The sequence below is a fragment of the Vanessa atalanta genome, chromosome 3 (genome assembly GCF_905147765.1).
Source record: "Vanessa atalanta chromosome 3, ilVanAtal1.2, whole genome shotgun sequence".
Classification (NCBI taxonomy): Eukaryota; Metazoa; Arthropoda; class Insecta; order Lepidoptera; family Nymphalidae; genus Vanessa; species Vanessa atalanta.
The window spans coordinates 1,381,492-1,402,126 of NC_061873.1; positions in this window are offsets into that span (position 1 = coordinate 1,381,492).

A 20,635-nucleotide genomic window follows, 5' to 3' on the forward strand; every position below is an offset into this window, starting at 1 on the left:
GTTGCTACAAGGAATTTCTTAGCGGAAATACCTATTTTATTGGATCGAGTTGAAATAGACTCAGGCCATCAAGATTTTCCGTATAAGCTAGTCGCAATAAGCTACAAATTATAATCTTAATTTCTACATTTCTGACATTTCTAATATTATTTTGATTAAAATATTAATTTATCCTTTATTAAATTATCACAAATATATGTACTATTCTACATATAGATGTTGATCACAAATTAATTGTCAGCTATATGATTTTGGTACATGTTTCTCGTTTAACATTACGTAAGTAAGTAGCTTAGATAAGGAATCAAAAGATTTAAATGAATGTCGTTAAGATTATACCTACTGGTATGTAGGCTGGATTAATATATGACATTTTAAAATTGAGTTCAAAAGATTAGAATGTGTGGAAATAAAAGAGATACGTGGATAGAGGAACAAAACTGTACACAGTAATTTCTTTAAGCAGGTTTTAACAATTTTAATGACATTAATTAAGCATAGTTCACTATCGCTTATTTCGTGGCTCAACTTTGAAAGGATTTTAGAAACTTTTGAATTAATCATTAGTTCGACAGGTCATTGTTCTGAGTTCGTTCAAAGCAACTGAGTTCTTATTGAGTTAAGTGTGTTTGTCTGTTCACAATTGAATAAATTCCTTTAATTTGTATAAAATACTTCATTTCATTGTTTGCGGTAGATAGTGTTTGTTCAAGTTTTAATCGGTAACGTCTAATGATAGCAACTATACTAGAATATAACCTTCATGTTAGCTATAACCTAAATATAAACAGCCTGTATACTTTCCATTAGCAAAAACTATTTTCACCTGTATGACAAGAAAATTTTCCTGGTTCTTGAAATAAAATATGTGTATATAGTAGGTATATGCATTTGTGCATTTTATGAGTTTTATATTTACATAAATCTTGTATATAATTGTATGTAACTTAGTATTTTTTATTTGATAAGTTTGTATTGTATTTGTCTTGAAAAGAGCTTTCAAAAAATAACAATATTATTTGATACGGCAGAAGTCGAGACGGGCAGCTAGTGTATTGATGTATACTTACTGGCTCCCACACATTCAAATTCTATAATAGTAAGTACAATACACATATATACATGACTGCAATACTTTTTAATAATTATACTGGCTTACTCGATATTTTATTCAAACTCAAACTCAAATTCCTTTATTCAATATAGAAGTATTACACTTTCTTATTGATGGTCAAATTAAACACTACCGGTTCGGAAAAAGAAAACACCCTGACCTGAGAAGAACCGGCGAAAGAAACTCAGCATACATATTATTATAATTTAAAATAGGTAGGCAGCCTGTTACAACGTTACCCTGATGGACTATTTCTACAATATTTTCTCTACAACAAAATCTTTATAACACAGAAACATTCACAATTCTACAAAGAAATATATAGTTTTTGATACAACGGTAACAAATAAGGCGTTCCCGATACTCACTACGTATCTCCGCTGCGAGCGTATTGTAGCAAGAACATGTCCTATATGGAGTCGGCTACAATACGAAGGCCGTGTTATTTATTTAGATGTACATATTGCGTTTTGTGTTCGACTCCGGCTCGGCCAGACGAGGTAATCGCGCTATTGGGAACATTTCGTCGAATCATTCGAAACCACCGGATTATTTATTATTGTAAATGTTATTGATTGTTTTTTTTTTTGTAGATAGTAAGTTGTTTTAATATATGGTTCACTTTTATTGAGTTTATATTTATTTTTAATTTATACTTTAATCTGTTTGTTTGTTACTATTTCACGGTTACACTGAAGCGAATTTGATGAAATTTGATATGGAGCAAGATTGGACCCAAAGGAAGCACATATGGTACTTTTTTATGCATAGATAATAATTCTCAAATAATTCGAAGTTCTAAAAAGCGAGCGAAATCGCGGCCGACAACTAGTTAAGATTAAATGACTCGACAATCAACTCTATTTAATATTTTACGTATTATTAAAAAAAGTCCTACCGTCGCGTCGATTTGTCTGTCTGAAAAAAAAAAAAAACTCAAAGACTCCCGTATGGATTTTCGTGTAGTTTTAATCAATGGTGCCTAATCCATTTCGTGTTAATTGACGGTGAAATTTTACGATGATTGTTGAAGATTGTTGATGATGTCGGAAAGATGATACCGACTGGGAGCTTCAATAGCGTGCGTATTTAATCTACACGTATGAATTCGAGAATGTTAGATAGTTAATTATATTTATAAAGCATTAAATAAATAAATAAATAAATATTGGACAACATCACATACATTACTCTGATCCCAATGTAAGTAGCTAAAGCACTTGTGTTATGGATATCAGAAGTAACGACGGTACCACAAACACCCAGACCCAAGACAACATAGAAAGCTAATGAACTTTTTCTACATCGACTCGGCCGGGAATCGAACCCGGGACCTCGGAGTAGGCGTACCCATGAAAACCGGTGTACACACTACTCGACCACGGAGGTCGACAAGCATTGAATCAGTATTCAGCTAAATGTACACTAAACCACATATTACTATATAAATGATAATATAGACGACGAAAGCGTGAAATTAGTATTCGTTGATTTCACACGGGACGTATGAATTTAATCATATACCTACCTATCATAATTATTTCAATTAAAAAAAGTAGTAACTAATGAATTTGTCGTTAGTTATTTTCGAATATAACTCAAATAGAATAGAATTAAAATTCCAAACATAGTCTTAACTTAACCTTCATAGTATTACATAGAATTGAATCCTAACACATGATGATTCAAAAGCCTTTTTTATGTTATAGGTTTCCGGACGAGCCAATGGGCCATCTGATGGTAAGTGTTCACCGCCGTCCATCGCCAATGCGCTACCAACCTTGTGAATTAAGATGTTATGTCCCTTGTGTCTGTAGGTACACTGGCACACTCAACCTTGAAACCGAAACACAACAATACTGGGTACTGTTGTGTGGCAGTAGAAAATCTGATGAGTGGGTGGTACATACCCAGACGTACTTGCACAAAGCCCTACCACCAGTAGTAGTGAAGTGCTTCTAAAAGTCAATTTGATTATAAAATATACGGTTATTGATTCACACTTATAAGTATAATAAGCAACCAATACACGAAGATTCCTTTCTTCTATAAAATAACATGTTTTTATACGTAAACGTAAACCTTCATTATCATCCATTCATTCGGTGTATTATGCTTCTATACATTTGATAATATAGCCTTAATAAAGATTAATTACTCGCTTTAATTGCTGTATGACGTCATCAAGAAGTCACGAAATCACGAAGCCACAGTTTGAGGTCTAAAAAACCTGTTGAAGCTACGAGCAAAGAAATATTCCTATATAATTGCACGAAGCGTGCTATTTAAAATATCTTAAAGATTATAATTATGTGTAAGAGGCTTGTTAAGTTGAGAGACTTGATTTTTAAAGCTATTTCTTTTTACTTAACCTGTAATATCTCACTGCTGGACTAAAGTCTGCATTCGTCGGAACTGATTTGAACACACTGATTTGTATTTAATATTAATAATAACCATCAAAGGAGAACGCGAGAAGAAATATATCTTTAATCGACCTAAAAGATCGTGACCTTTCATTTTAAAGGGCGAGGAAGTGACCAGATTCTGTCCAACGGCATTTCTCCAATGGTTGAAGTTTTGAAAATGATGAATGATATTCCCATATAAAGCCGTTGTCAAGATTAATTAAAGTCAGAGTGTTGTCTAAATAGTTAGTTAGGCAAGAACGAGTAGCTCTTTATGTTGTATCAAAAGGCTCTGTTGCATAGTAAGTTTCTTTGATAGCTTTATGCGGTCTCGTGGTTCGGTTGTATTGTGTTACGAAATTGTTGATTCCATGACTGTTAAAATCTGTTATAATGAGGAAAAAGTGAATCTACGGAGTGAGATGACGCGGTGGTTTGGAAGGTGGTCGATTCAATAGAATAAGATTTTTGATATTTATGTTTTGTTATTTTATTGACAGGTTTTCAATTATTTAGACAATATTTAAGTATCAACCAGTGTTAACTGCTGTTGTAAGTGTTCAACTGCTGGGCAAACGCTTTTTTGCTGGGACAAGGGTTGGAATTTAATTCTGTTGCGATCTAGTTTGGTGAATAGAATTATGTCAACACATGTTGGTTTTTTTAGAACGTTTTCATAGATACTTCAGAATATGAAATAAACAATAAATATAAATAAAGCACATCAAAAATCAGTGGGATTTGAACTCGTAACAATCGGATAATTTTCACGTGTTCTAACCAATGAACCATCACGGAGATCGACGTTTCTCGAATTTCATTACATTTGACGTTAAAGTAATATAGAAAAAAGAAACGCGACATAAAATATTTTATATTCTATTTTCAAATCAAGTAATTACAAAATGTTCTGTAGACATTAAAATTTAGAATATCCGCGTTAAAAGCCAAAGTATAATTAATGAATATATCCATTACTATACATCGATCGCTTTATGTATTAAAGATTATTGAGGATCAGTAAACAAGTATCATGTTTCCATATTCAATAACGATTCACTTTGAACCTATCAAGCTTAAAGTTTAATAATAAAAATCAGTATTCTGATAACAGTTCAAGTTTAATGATAAAATTCTGAACCCGTCTCGTACTACAAAGCAACTAGACATACAGAAACGTATTATAATATCAAAAAATTGAAATATAACGAAATATTAACAATCCGTAATATTTAATATCCTCATATTTAACAATAAATCTCGACATGAAGACCTACGGATGGATTACTCCCCCACGCATACTAAGAAACGAAAAAAGAGCTATTCAGTAAGCATACACAAATAATATACGTATATTGTGTATTTTCTCTTATATTTTCTCTTATTCAAGCCCTTATTTCGATTCGACTTGTGCTTTGAATTTAATACCATCGATTTTCGTAACACCGTTTCAATGCTACGTGTGTTCGCTTGCGTAATACACGTTACGAATAAGTAAGTTGTTTGGTATTTGATTGATAGAATAAGTATGTGCTTATATCGCTAAGGACTCGTTTATTTTCAAGCAGAAAATGTTTACAATATGTGTTTCGTTTAGGTTTTTGTGGGGTGTCATGTTAGAAACTAGTTGTCGCCTGTGGTTTCGCGTGGCGTTTTTGGGATCGGTCGTCGAGTGCTAGGCGTATAAATCTATGTATTTTCTTGGTTTCAAACCGAATTCCATTAATTACGGTTCAGTGGTTTGGCCGTGTAAGAGCAACAGACAGACGGAGTTACTTTCGCATTCTACAATTTAAATAATATTTGTAATATTACAGCTAATTTACACAATATCAACGGAATTATACACCTTCCTAATGAATCCGTTCGGTAGTTTTTGATTTCATCGCAATTAGTCAGACAGACAGACATGCAAGGAGTGCTTTCTTTTATAATATGTCCTGATATAAATTATATACTAGAATGACTCGTAAGATCTGAGGTACTATCTTAGTCCATATTTACATATAAAGGAGTTCTTTCCTTTTAAGCAGTTTGGCGATGCTTTCTCACGAGGTTTTGGCCTCTTTAGGAAGATAGCGTCTGGAGTTCATTACACCACGCTGCTCTAATCCGTGTTGATCGATATACGTGTAGTCGTGTAGTCGTGTGTAGTATCGATATACGATTTTAATACAATACTTTACGAATAATAAACGTAAACAAAGAAGATAGAATTTCAGAAATGCATGTAGTGAGTAGTACTGGGTTTGAACTCATAAGTACAATAGTTCTAACTACCGCTTATATTGACGTACTTGTCGCGTTTCCCGTACCTATTAGTAAAATACATACAAAGTTAACATTTATAATGAAGTTACCAAAACTCCCTACGCATTTCAAGTCAATCGGACATATGTAGTTTCGGAGATCTCGTGATGAGTCAGTGGTAAATCGCTTAAGTATATAGTTAGTTATTATGTATTAAATAATACAATACTTCATTGATTATGTGATTTGTATTGATGGTAGTTTTGGTTTTTTAATAACAAAAGAATAAATGACGGACAAAGATTTATTATTTTGAGTTTCGACATCTGTATAACAGGTATCAACTAAAGTCGGCCCTCATTTTTCCCGGTGGAAATTTAATATGAAAATGCAGTATTATTTGCCGAGACGTTACCGCGGAATACATTGTATTATTTTATTTATTTGCAGAGGTAGTCAATCAACTATGTCACCCGATGGTAAGTTGGTACCTTCGCCATTGACAATGCTTACTCGTATAGTATAGAATAGTGATAAGCTCTGTATTGTTATTTCTAAAGAAAATCTTCGATTACCAGGACACAGAGAGTTCAGTTTTAATATATTATGATAATATCCTTGCAGCTTATTTCAGCTGCCACGGCCGTTCTCAAGAGAGGACTAGCTAGCTGTACGGCATATACATAAGCACGCAAACAAAAGTGTAGGTACTCTTTATTCCCTCACTCTGATATTCCGATGTGATGGCAAATCCGACAGGAAAGAGTTCAGACTTTACGTGCTGCCTGAAGTACGGGAGTTTAACTGGCAATTTGAATCCCGGCTACTATTGAGTCTTGACAGAAAAACTCATCACTTTTTAGCGAATTTTGACCCAACTCGAGGATGTATTCCAGGACCTCGAGATCTTAGAAAAGCATTATAAGTTAGCTACTATTCCAAAAGAGCGTTATTTAATATATGTAATATGGGTATTGTGTATACCTAAAATATCAATTAAATCACCACAAAAAGACATAATTTACTGCATGCAAACGTACAAAGAAACGAATTGTATGCGATTAGCGTGTTGCGAATCGTTTTATCTTCGGTAATGCTCAAAGCTATAAAAATTACATTTCGAATAATTGTAACGCATTATAAAAACAACGAACACATTCTAAAGTGATCTCTATGACACTGCAATAGAGTTGACATTTATATATTTCTTGTAAAGTTACCACAGTAATAGTACAGATCGTGCGTTCAACGTTATTGTAAGGACAATAAAGTCGATTTTAGTTTGTAATTTCAACAATTTTCGGGTGCTGACCTCCGAACAAAGTATGAATATATTAATTTGTAGTGGCGAACATTGTGTTTTAGTTTCTATTATTAGAGTGCTTTAATTGTAAGCTTAGGTCTGATGGCTACATCCAGTAATGGTTTTGAGGTTGTTCAACGGATATTTACTGTTTGTGATAATGTACTGTAATGCTACATACTGCACAGTTTTGACAGGGTTAGTATAGCCGCACACTATAGATTTTCAATTTACAATTGTAGATAATTCGCTTTGTCAGTAAGTATGTAATGGATGACGACCTTCTTGGTCGAGTAGTGTGTACGCCGGTTTTCATGGGTACGCCACTCCAAGGTCCCGGGTTCGATTCCCGGTCGATTCGATGTAGAAAAAGTTCATTAGTTTTCTATGTTGTCTTGGGTCTGGGTGTATATGGTACCGTCGTTACTTCTGATTTTCCATAACACATGTGCTTTAGCTACTTACATTGGGATCAGAGTAATGTATGTGATGTTGTCGAATATTTAATTACTTAAATTGCTAATGAATAATTTGTCTAAAAAAAAAAAATACGTTTAATAGTTCTAGCGATTTGTTCAAGCGATTCATTATGAGCATAACTCGGATTAATGCTTTAATTCAATACAATAGTAACTATTATACGCGTTACAAAAGCCATTACAATAGATACTTGAACTGTTCTGCATGCAATAATAATTATTCGAAAGTATTATTCGTAATGACGGGATTATGTCCGCAATAAATTTCACCAACAATATGTGTGTTTTGTTGACGACACAAAAAAACCACGTGCGGGGCAGACCGCGAATACACGTCACACGTCGCGTCTTGTAATTTATCTTTTCAACAATCATTTTTACAGCGTTTCCCTGCATCCACCCTCGGTGATTAATGATGGATGGATTCCTGAATAATTACCAAGACTTTTAATATTCAAGTGATTTCGATTCAAATGGTATGCCAATGTGAACTTTACGGGTAGACATTAGAGTTCACAACGTTTTGTTTCAATCAGATGACCCTTAATGTTCTATTCAGAAGTGTAATGAATTACACGGTGTATGGATTGATAAGGCGATTTGATATTTGCGCTGTCATAATAAGGTTGGTTTTGTCTTGACCTGGCAATGAATAACCAACAAAGGCGAGAATACCATTGAATGCAAATCTCCACTCGAGTTTTAAGGGTAGTGTGCGTTATTAATTTGTTATAATTGTCCCCCCGTCTCATATTTGCTCGCATGTGGCATTTTTATTGCGAATTACTCGCAACCATTAATTTTGTTTTTCTTTTCAACACTCCGAAAGTAAATGTGTTTCGAGTATCGGTATTATTTCATTTGTACGAGAGAAATGTTCGTGTATTAGATTTTTTGTTGGTCGAGTGATTTCTTTATGAGTTTAGCGTATTGGTTACAATGGCTTTCATTATGGTTTGTTTTGAATGTCGATTTAAATACTGTTTGAGTAGCGCTGTATGATCTTAATGCATTATTATTTATTAAATCGATTGAAATGTATGTTTGTAATCGTATGATTGACATTTTATTAAGTCACCATAATCCGTAATTAATAAATAAGTTTAATACAGGATCAATTAGATATTGGATATGTTCGAACTCACCATATATTATTACGTTCATGTTCGTTACGTAACAAGGGTTTTTATCATCTATATTCTTTTTTTAAATTACAACTAATAAAACATTAGCCGCCAATAAATAAACACTTAGAAGCGTGCACACAATAATTCGCAGTATTAATTCAAAAGGACGAGTCCACTGGCGTATTATCGTTAATTTTATTGCAACTTTCACACATCTAGGCCCCTCTGTTTGTGGACAAATTAATTTGCATAACCATTATCACGGGGTACCCTCCGCTTGGATGTAAACGCTCTCGTACAGATGTCAATTTCGGTTTGGTGCGATTCTGTGGAATTGCGAACGCGAGAGGATTATAAAAACGGTTTTGTGTACAATATTGTTGATTGTATTTAATAATAGATTCAATGTTGCTTATTGGTTGGGGCTATTTCACGTGTTAGAGGAATAAACAAGTTTCTTTGCCTTATCGTCATTGTATAATACAATCGTCGGAAGAACGATGGATCTACCTGATGGAAAGGACTTTCTTCTAGACATTGTCATGTTAAGTATGTTTATTGTACATGATTAAAATATTTGCAAGATAAATATCACTATAGGTGAAGGTCGACAGAGCTGTTAAAATAGATATCAAATAAAGTTGGTGTTTTTATGGCGGAAGTCCGTCTGATCGATTTTGGTCACTTTTTCAACGCATACATAAACATAACATTAGCAGCCCGTAAATGTCCCACTGCTGGGATAAAGGCCTCCTCTCCCTTTGAGGAGAAGGTTTGGAGCATATTCCACCACGCTGCTCCAATGCGGGTTGGCGGAATACACATGTGGCTGAATTTCGTTGAAATTAGACACATGCAGGTTTCCTCACGATGTTTTCCTTCACCGCCGAGCACGAGATGAATTATAAACACAAATTAAGCACATGAAATTTCAGTGGTGCCTGCCTGGGTTTGAACCCGAAATCATCGGTTAAGATGCACGCGTTCTAACCACTGGGCCATCTCGGCTCCTTTTTTTTTCAACGCAAAATAATCAAATACAGACTAATTAGTAAAACAGAGTTCAGACACAGAACCAACGTCTTTACAATGCACGAAAATATTAACACTTACATATAAAATCGGACTGCTATTGTGAATTTCTGACAGAAAACTTGTAACTTTTAAATAAAAACCTGTGTTATTTTCTGGCACACGAAATGTCTCTATAATATATAAAACTAGCGACCCGCCCCGGCTTCGCACGTGTGCAATGTTGGCTATCCCTAAGAGATAGACATATACCATCGCGGAATTTTTTGAAGACCGTTTTAAGGTGTATAATACTGTAGTACAATTTTTTGATCTATCTCGTAGGGTTCAGTCCACGTTTGAATTTTAAGCGCAAAAAATGTGTTTATTTACGACATCACATTAGAAACCTCTAAAATTATCAGTATTTCTCAACTATATAATGCATGTATGATACATATAAACCTTCCTCTCGAATTACTCTATCAATAAAAAAACCGCATCAAAATCCGTTGCGTAGTTTTTAAGACCTAAGCATACATAGGGACAGACAGCGGGAAGCGACTTTGTTTTATACAATGTAGTGATTACGTTTATCCGTTAGTCACATGTTTTCTCATTAATTAGTAAACATTATTTTGTAGACTCTATTAAGGGTATTACAGACTAAAGAATAGTAATAGATGTAATTGGGTAATTAATAGATAGCCAAAACTATCGTACGTAGCTATCTCCGACTGTGGACATCGTTTACATTAGTACCATGAAATTTTCATACGAGACCCTTTCTAGTAACACTGGTTCAAAAATCGTTCACATCGGAGTAACATAAAGCATTGTTGTACAGTGGTTGGATATCTGGTTAGTAAAGTTAACAACAGCCAAATTTCATTGTATGTTTTTTTTTAACAGGACGGATTAACAATTACTGATGTTAAAAGGCGTTCTGCTTTCCTTAAGTAAACATCTTGGGAAAGACTTCAGCTCCTGTCCTGACATTCCGAACTTGGTTGGGTTACATGTAAGGCTATTAGGTGTTCCTAATGATGTAAATAATGTTCAGATACAAAAATGACGTCATTGAATTACACTATGAGATTTAGAGATTTATAATTTTACGAAATTTATGTCCAACAGCTATGTATCCTTTAACAAAAATAATAAAGAATGTTTTATTTTTACTTTTCCAAATATCAATGAATGTTTGAATTGCACGTAAAGAATTATTTCCTTAATCGGAAGGAATAAACAATCAATACATACAATTTTAATAACGAAATCGATAACCATTAGCGTCGCTAACGACGGGTGATTTCTTCCGAGCGACTTGTCACCGAGAACCACAAGTGCCACTGAATATAACGAGCCCTTTAAGCCAGAGTTCCTCAACCTATTAGTATTTTAAACCCTTATAAATTCTGATTATATAGCAAATTGCCTGGTAACATTAAAGGTGTTATATAATAATTTCACAATTAAAACTTTGAGAACTGTTTTATTTGTTTACTTAAGCAATGATTTTAGGGGCTCCCCGATTGAGAGCCACTGCTCTACAGAACCTTTTACCTCCTGGGTTTTTTATGTGCAATAAAAGTATAGGTAGATTAGCTCTTAGTTGATTAAAATATATGCACTGAAATATAAATATAATGTAGTATTTTGGTTACAGTTGAATTTTTAAATTTGGTGTTTTGCAGAAGAACCGGTATGTCACCTAATATTTGGAACTACTAAAAAGTCGAACCAATTTGATAATAGACTATACATTGGTTAATAAAGTCAATACGTTTAGCCAATAGTTAAAAAAAAGAGAGGTTCTTGTCCAATAATTAAACTTTCGTCAAATGTTACAGCTACATATTTACAAACCGCAAATTTTCTCAAGGTCACTTTCAATAACCTTAGTTGATTTACACATGATTTAAATCGCTCGTAATTGTAATAACTTTGATATAGCGTGAATAATACTCACATCACGTGGGTAAGAGAAGCGTGTAAGTAACAATATAACTCACACAATGACAGAAACAGACTCGTTTAAATTTGCAATGTGGGTCAACCATTGTTAGCAGTAACAAAGAAACAATCAGATCCTTACATGATCGTACATGGAGTTAGAAAAGTACATAGGTAGTATAAATTAAGCACATGAAATTCCGTGGTGCTCGTTCGGTTTTGGACCCGCAATCTTTTATTTCAGGTGTTTACCACCAACATCAATCAGAATTGGGTTACATTGATTCTTTCAATATGACAGTACATCTTGTAAAATTTTAGCTAAATTGAAGGAAGCATTCATATTTTACTGGATGGTAGAGTTCTGAGTAAGCCCGTCTGGGTAGGTACCATTTACTCAGAAGCTAATAAACAGCAACAACGTGTTCCTGTTTCGGTTTGATGGTTGAGTGTACGTAACTGCAGGAACAAGAAACATCTTAGTTTCCTAGGGTGGCCCATTAGCGATGTAAAGAACGGTTAATATATCTTACAGCACCAATGTCCATTAACCAGTCAGCAAATATGACATAAACATAATTATATTATTAAATTTTGCCGTCACTTTTGGACTTATTTAAAAATGGTCCCAATTAATTGGACAACGACCATTTGAGCTGAATATTCAATGTGATCGGATAAGAGGTTCTTAGATACGTTTGTGTCTCGTAAATAATGAACCATATAAAGAAGATCGGAATAATACATTCACGTAAACCAGTTAAACGTTTAGATCCTTAGAGAACCTATAAATACTGGGTACAATATCATTTTTATGTAATCTGAAACACATGTCCACTCCAAACACATACAAAACTTCGAGTACATCCTTGTAAAATGTTCTGTATTATTCGCCTTTGTCCCTCACTTTATTAAATAGTATTATATGTATTATAATATTATTAAAAAGATATACCATGTATATTAGAAGCAATTCATTCAAAGCCATTCGCGCGCGAAAACTGACGGAACATTCCGGTCTTCAAGTGGTTTCATTCATTCGATCTTTGTGTGTTATTTATTTATAAATAAGATAGAATAATCTCTGTTCTAAACGATTAAGGTATATATTTGTTTGACAAAATCATTCATAGTTACAATAGTGAGTTTTTTGATGATTTTTCAAGTATCCGCATCCGTTTTGACAGTGATACCTTCTAACTTTGAGATCGGAAGGGGCTTTTTGATTTCAATTATAGCTATTTTTTATAATATAAGTATATATTTGAAGATATGACGTCATTATTATGTGGTAGGGCTTTGTGCAAGGCCGTGTGATACCTTCCACTCGTCATATATTCCGATTCAGTATCTAGAGGGACAAGGGGAATAACATAATCACATCATTGTCTTAGTTTCGAAGGTTGGTGGCCTTTTGACGACGTAAGGAGTGTTGTATACTTCTTGCAGTTTTTGTATTTGGGTCAAAGGTCTACATCCATCAAGTGGTATATTTACTCGTCTGCAGATATAGAACATTGTAATTGACATATAATTAATTTGTTGTAAGGAAATACAATAAAGGTTTCTAATGAAATAACTTGATGACATCGTAGAGGGTGTAATAATCCTGGTCCAGTTGGTCGAAGTTTTCGTCCAGTTACCGTAACAATTTCAAATCTCATGGTGTGATCCTAATCGGGGTGTGCATAAACGGTTCATCCCTCGGGACTGGACGCGTGACTCGTCAGTTTAACCCTAAAATCTGTGATTTCTGGTATATTCATATTGACTGTATCAAATTATTTATTTTATAGAAGTATGAACATTATTTTCTTTTCTTAGTTAAATTGGTTATATTTTCTCCAGAATTTCCTTAAAGGTTTTATGTACCGCAATGTGCTCCTATTTATTTTTTATTTGGGACACACGATTGTTGCTTTAATTATATAAATACGCAAATGTATGTTCGTTTGTTTTAAGTAGCAAAACGCCAAGGGTGGTTGTTGATTATTTCCACAACATTTTACTATAATAAATGTTTTCGCCATGAAGGAAGTTCTCGTAGTCATTAGTACAAAATAAACATTTAAATTTAACTTGTTACTTCAAGACAAAGTAATTTTGTTCGAGCCATTCTATGTGAAATTACCAGCTTTCAAAAGGGTCTCTAAGATTGATTGTCTAAGCAGTGCGTTTTGAATACGTTGAGAGCTATTTTAATCGAGATGGAATCTTGCAGATTTATTGGGAGACCTTGATCCTGTTCTATTATGGTCCACGTCGACTTAGAAACTTGAACTTGGAGATATAAAATAAACATTAATTATCGGTGTTAACTCCAGTGGACTGCAATTGGCTGGAGAGACTGACTGCCTTCTCCCAGACTTTTTACGCACACTTGCAATTTATTTTTTGGAAACATATTACTTAATCTAATACTATGTTAATACTAATGGCGAAATTGGCCAATTTCTTCTCTCATTTGCAGATCACGTTGGGGCAAAAAATGTATGATATAAGTTCAATGGAAATTATTATTTAATCAAAAAATATCTCACTCTTTGATATTCACGTATAAAACAAATTTATTTAAATTATTCTACAACAATGTCTTTGTATACGAATTTCTTCACCTTTATGTATTTGAAATAGCGAATACTGAGTTATAGTGTCACTGCTAAGTGACATTCTGGTGACAAACGAGTCTGCAAATTATATTGATAATACTGCAAATAGATATACAATGGCAAAGGCTTCGTAGAACACGACGGCGGAAATGGTGCAAGTGACGAATAGTAGGCGGTTCATCAAAAGTTATTCTTATAACTTATGGTTATGTCTCTATTTTGTAAATATCAAAGGATTTCAACGTGTTAATATTAAAAATCATGTTCAATTTATTACATTTTTTTTCATAAAAAGTAATGTGAGTAAATGCATTCCTAGCGGAGCTCGGAAGACTTTGTCCTGCGGAACTATTATTTTTTTTTCGGTTTTTATTCTTGAGAACCCTTATTCTTTTTTTGAAGTGAAAGTCTGAGATACCCCTTAAAATATAAATGGAAGTCTTGTCAAAATTACAAACAGACAGACACACAACAAATTTAACTATGTATTTTTCGTTTGAGTATAATGTAAACATTCGTACTCATTTATTCATTTTATATTATTTTGATATAAAAATAGACATTTTTATTTTATTTATTTGTTTATACGCGTTATAATTGCCACAGATATTATTGAGTTTTTTTTTTAATATTTTTGAAGGCAAACGTCAAAGTCCACCTTTGCTCGAATTTTAATTTGAAATCCGTTTTGTAAATAATCTCAGCAACGAACATAAAAGCTGAAATATCTGCTTCGTGATATCGGTAAACTAAAAACTCAGTATTAAAATTTAAGTCATATTAAAAAAAATAGTTGTATTAGCTCTGTGGAAAGGACACATCACGTCACGAACGCAAATCTTAAACGAAAATCGTGGAGTTTAATTGAAGGCGTTAGAGTTTTTAACCTGATTTATTATTACGTTTTCATTCAATTCAATTGTAAAAAATACATTGATAAAGAGGGCTTTCAGGATATTATTCGATACAAGATTATATTGATGATAAAAAAGCGTGGAGTTAATGCTTGTTGACTTCCATGCAGGAGACATAACAACAACATATTGTATTTAACTTATATGACTGTATTTTTAGATGTTGAAAAAAGAGTAACTATTGAGTTTCTTGCCGGTTCTTCTCGGTAGAATCTACTTTCCCAACCGGTGGTAGCTTTACTTTAAATAGTTTGTTAAATGACGATTTAAAAGTGTTTGTAAAAGCCTACTTGAATAAAGTATATTTTGATTTTGATTTTTGATTCATGTAGTAACACGAAGAGGAGGAATTGAATGAAGACTTATACTCTTCCTTCTAGACTATTGACAACACCTTTTCGGATTCAGACAGTTTATTTTAAAAACAAATGAACATTATACATATAACAGATTATTTAATACCTACTGTTTGATCAGGATGTTTATACTTCATATCACGATTTTGAATATTTGACAATCATATTTGAAGTTTGATAAATATTGGCGCCAATAAATAAACAATGGCCGAGTGACAAATACAACGAAGACAGCATTCATATGGTTCTCGTATTAAGAAATACTAGCAGCTTTATGTCTTCGCATGGTATAGTTGATATATGAAATTTATATGATATTTATTTAAATATATAAAGTGATTTTAATTAAAGTAATACCGTTACTATTACCGATTTCAAAGTTTCTTTTAGTAATCATCACGAAGTAAGTGTTATTGAATCAGAAGTGTGACGTTCGAAATTTGAATTTAAAATGAATGGAATGAACGGATCATATTCGGTCTTCGTTCCTCGCAATTAGGTATAAAATAATTCACACATTGAGACGTTATTGATGAATATATCTAATATACTTAAGATGCAAGTTTTTTTTCCCATGTTTGTAAATATAACTTGATAATACTATTTGCGTTTAGATTATAAGAAACACAGCTGAGAAGCGAATAAAAAAGAATGCAGAGTTTTCTTACTCTCTCTCAGCTGAAGGACGTCCACTGCTGGACCTAAACCTCCCCCAAAGATCGACATCCCGGTCTTATGCAGCCCGCAACCAGTGGCTTCCCGCTTTTCGTACACAGCGTTGACATATGTGTCAAGTGTGTTTATTTGCTTAGTTAAGTCATCGTAATAAGGTATAGTAATCCGAAACAATGTATTTTACATAATATATACAAGAGTTATTACTTAAATGACATGAAACAAACTCATTGATATATTCAAGCTTGACTGGCGACTGCTAATATTGTACAATACTTTTTGCTCAGATTCTTCACACTTCAAAGTATTATCCACGCAAATAACATTAATAATGGGCATTTTTGACATACACAAAATGTAACTATAGAGCTACAATTGAATAATACGTGTTATACAAAATTGAACCTTATGCGCTTGTAATAAAAAAAATGTTAAAATTTGAAGTTGGAAAATTGAAGTTTGTTAGCGAGTTTTTCTCTAGTAATTAGTACGTTAACTCGGTTGACACGCGTCTTTTTGTAAAACGCTTCTCGACATCCGTCTTGTGGTACTGAATAAGCTATTGTAGGTTTTTCTGTCGTGTGTGTCTCATTCTCAATGGATACAACATTGACAATTATATAGTTAGCTTATGTCGCGTTTTGTAATACTTCAAATAGTTTTGTATGATTTTAGGACGACACAAATTGATTTTACAAACTCAAGTGGTCTCTCTTGTGGACGTAATATTATTTGTTTTGGAATATTTTATACACTTGACAATATTATTTAAAATCTATTAATAATATTTTTAAGGGTAATTTATGAAGAGTAAGAAATCAGTACAGAAGTCGAATATTTATAAAGAGTTTAATTAAGGTTGCGAAGCCGAAGATGTTTTGTTTGATTAGTTTATTCGGAATTTTAAAGTACTAGGTATTCGTCCTTATTTCCTACTTTTTTTTCTAGAAAGAATATATATAGACGAGATCAACAAATCTTACAATATATGGTATTAACTTATCTATTATAGTTCTAGGAGCGTTCGTTACGAAAACGCCTAGACCGATAATTTTCTATGCCACTAAGTGAGCAATAATCTAGGCGAGGTGTTCGACTATATTTTAATCTACAATTAATTTATTTATAAAGTATAGTAAAGAAAATATTCCTTAGTTAGTGACTAAGTGCTTTTTTTTAAATATATACCCATAACCTTTAAGGACAAATCTTAAATGAATACCAATTCATTAAGCAAGATGTTATTTATAGCGTTCGGTAGTCAATATAATAAATCGCTGTGTTCCTTACAATAAAATAACACCATTATCCATTGTCTGAAGTAAAATAAAACAAGCGAGTTTATCTGATTAAGAACCAGCGTCATTAGAGTGATACTCGTCAAACAATAATGACTATCATTTACTTGTCACATTCTATCAGAAATCAGAAGACTTAAAATCTATCAAATATAATACAACAACGTTCCATGTTTTTTGAATATTAACGGGGATATGGAACTTTGTAACTTTTAACATATATGTCGCTTTGGACGGTATTCTTCGGAGCGGTTATAATCTTGATTTTGATAAGAAAGCGACTCGCAGGAGAGTCATAAAGAGTGCTCCTTTGTCCGTCTGTCAATCATTGATCGATGAAAACGACGCGGCTCCGAATATGGTAGGTATGTGATGTTACTGCGATATTATAAAATGCAAAGTTAAAGCTTTTATCTTGTGTATAAAAATTAATGGTCGTTTTTGTTCGTAGTCTCTTAAGTAGCGTTAATACGATTAAGTTCTAACTTTGAACAGTTGTTAGTTTGCGAAGGTCTCTAGCAAATAAATAAAATTAAGGAGCTCTTGTAACGCAAGCCGGACTTTATAAATAAATATTGAATATTTCGAATACGTATCGATAATTTGTCGAAAATGTTCCATTTGTTTACATAAGTATTATTAACATTGTCTGCTGTATAGATCATGACTCCGTGGAATAGTGGTGAGATAAATTTCAACGTTGACAATTAAGAATCATTGGAATAAAATCGATCCAGCTTTTCTATGACGAGCACAGGCAATAAGATGATGTCTTAAAACTCCAACGTTTATGTTTCAACTGCAAACTCAACTGAGATATCATTTGGAAAATTGATATCATTTGAAAAAAAGCAGTACTTAGTATTCTTGTGCAAGGGCCAATCCAGTGTAACTGTAGACATAAGGACAACATCATAGTTCTCAAGGTTGGCGATGCATTGGCGATGTACATTGCTAATGTTAATGGACGTTGGTAACCACTTACCACCAGTTGGCCCAATTGCCGATTACCTATTTTATAAAAAAAATATACAAATATATTCCTCAAAAAGTTAATTAATTAAAATGGCTTTAATAAAAAATGATCATAATGGCGAAACTACGAACTAATGAAATGTCATCGATCGGTACAATAGAAGAATGGTGATTTCAAATCAAATAGGTGGGCGAATGTCCTAAGACCGACCCCGAAACGAACCCGCCACCCTCGCCCTCTATTGTTGTCAGCACCAGACTATCCTGTCTATTTTAAATAAAAACTTATTATCTGTTCCACCACTATCCTTAACAATAGATAAGGGCCCTAAAAGTTTTGTATTTTTGGGGACGATTTGTCAAATATTTAAATTGAATATAAAGCACTTTTGTTGTTAACTGTACCTAAAACAAATTGAATATAAAGCAGTTTTGTTGTTAACTGTACCTAAAACAAATTATAAAGTTATGGTTGCATTATAAATCATACAAAAAGTTAAAACTAAATGGTAAATATTAAGCATTTTATTTGATCATTATTTTTAAAAAAGTAATTAAAATATTTTTAATTATTTTTAATTATAAAAACATCCTACAACTGTACACCGATCTCCTATTACGAGAGAAGTTATATATTATGAGGTTATTCAACAATGTTGTTGTTGTATCTCCACTTGTTGTAGAATTACATCCGATTGTAGACAAAATAAAATTAATGTTTGCTATGCTATGTCATATTTAAACAAAATACAAATGAACAGTTTTTTTTTTTATATAACCCTATAAGTGCTATCTCTGTACCAATGATATTTACAAGAAGTACAGACAGCGGTAGATGCGAATCCGAATGACAGTTGGACCGAGAAGAACAGTCAACAACGTAACTCAGTGTAAAAAATATTTAAAATGTTTAATATTTTCTTTAAATGATAATCATTAATATTATTTAAGTATTTTTGATGACAATTTAAAATTAATTTATCAACAACATATCCAGGAAGAGTAAGGATTTTTCTTAAAAAATCTATAATTGACTTAAAATGCATCATTCATCTGACGCGCGATCTAAGTTGGCCGGAAAGAAATTAGCTGCGATTATCTGCACAGCTGTGTAGAGTTTAGTAATATCCCATCAAAAACATAAATGTAAAAATGAGAGCCAAGTTAAATATTATGATATATACCTTGGTTGTTGACTTCAACGACAAAAGAAGTGAGATCTAAATTTTTGCCAAGTTAAATAGCCCTTCTGAAATTTATTTATAACTACATAAAATAGCATTTCTTCTTATAACTTGGGATAATATATTGTTGCCTAAGGTCTGACTTGGCTAGTTCTCATATAAGAATGATATTATAGCCTTCGTAAGTTCTAAGCCTTTACAAATGAATTATAAACACAAATTAAGCACGCAAATATTCAATGGTACTTGTCTATATATGAACTCGCAATATCTGGTTAAGATTCCTGTTTTCTAGTGACTGGACCATCGCAGCTCTTAATGTACGTATATACTAACTAAGCAATACTGAGCTGTCCTCCATTCTTCTTAGATGTTCTGAGTTATAATTTGTTATTTTAAACACAAACTACAAGTAGTGTTTATAAACATATAAGAACTAGCCAAGTCAGACCTTAGGCAACAATATATTATCCCAAGTTATAAGAAGAAATGCTATTTTATGTAGTTATAAATAAATTTCAGAAGGGCTATTTAACTTGGCAAAAATTTAGATCTCACTTCTTTTGTCGTTGAAGTCAACAACCAAGGTATATATCATAATATTTAACTTGGCTCTCATTTTTACATTTATGTTTTTGATGGGATATCACTACTTTTTGTATATAAATTATTAATAGGTACTTATTAATAACAAAATTAATACCAAATGGTTTTTGTTAAGCTATTCTATTTTCCTACGTTTACGGGGTATAATTGTTTTTTTTTTGATACGTTCTTATTTTTCTTGTAGGTACCTCTGAAATGTTTGAGTGAATTGTCCATTCAGTGTCCGGATTTTTTTTTACGCGTTTTCTGTTTATACTTAATTTGGCCAAGTAGGGGTGGTATAACGTGCGCAGACGGTTGTACTCTACAATAGAGCTCTCTTGTGTCTTGATTTGAATTGGACCTAAATTGATAAGATGTACTCCATCTA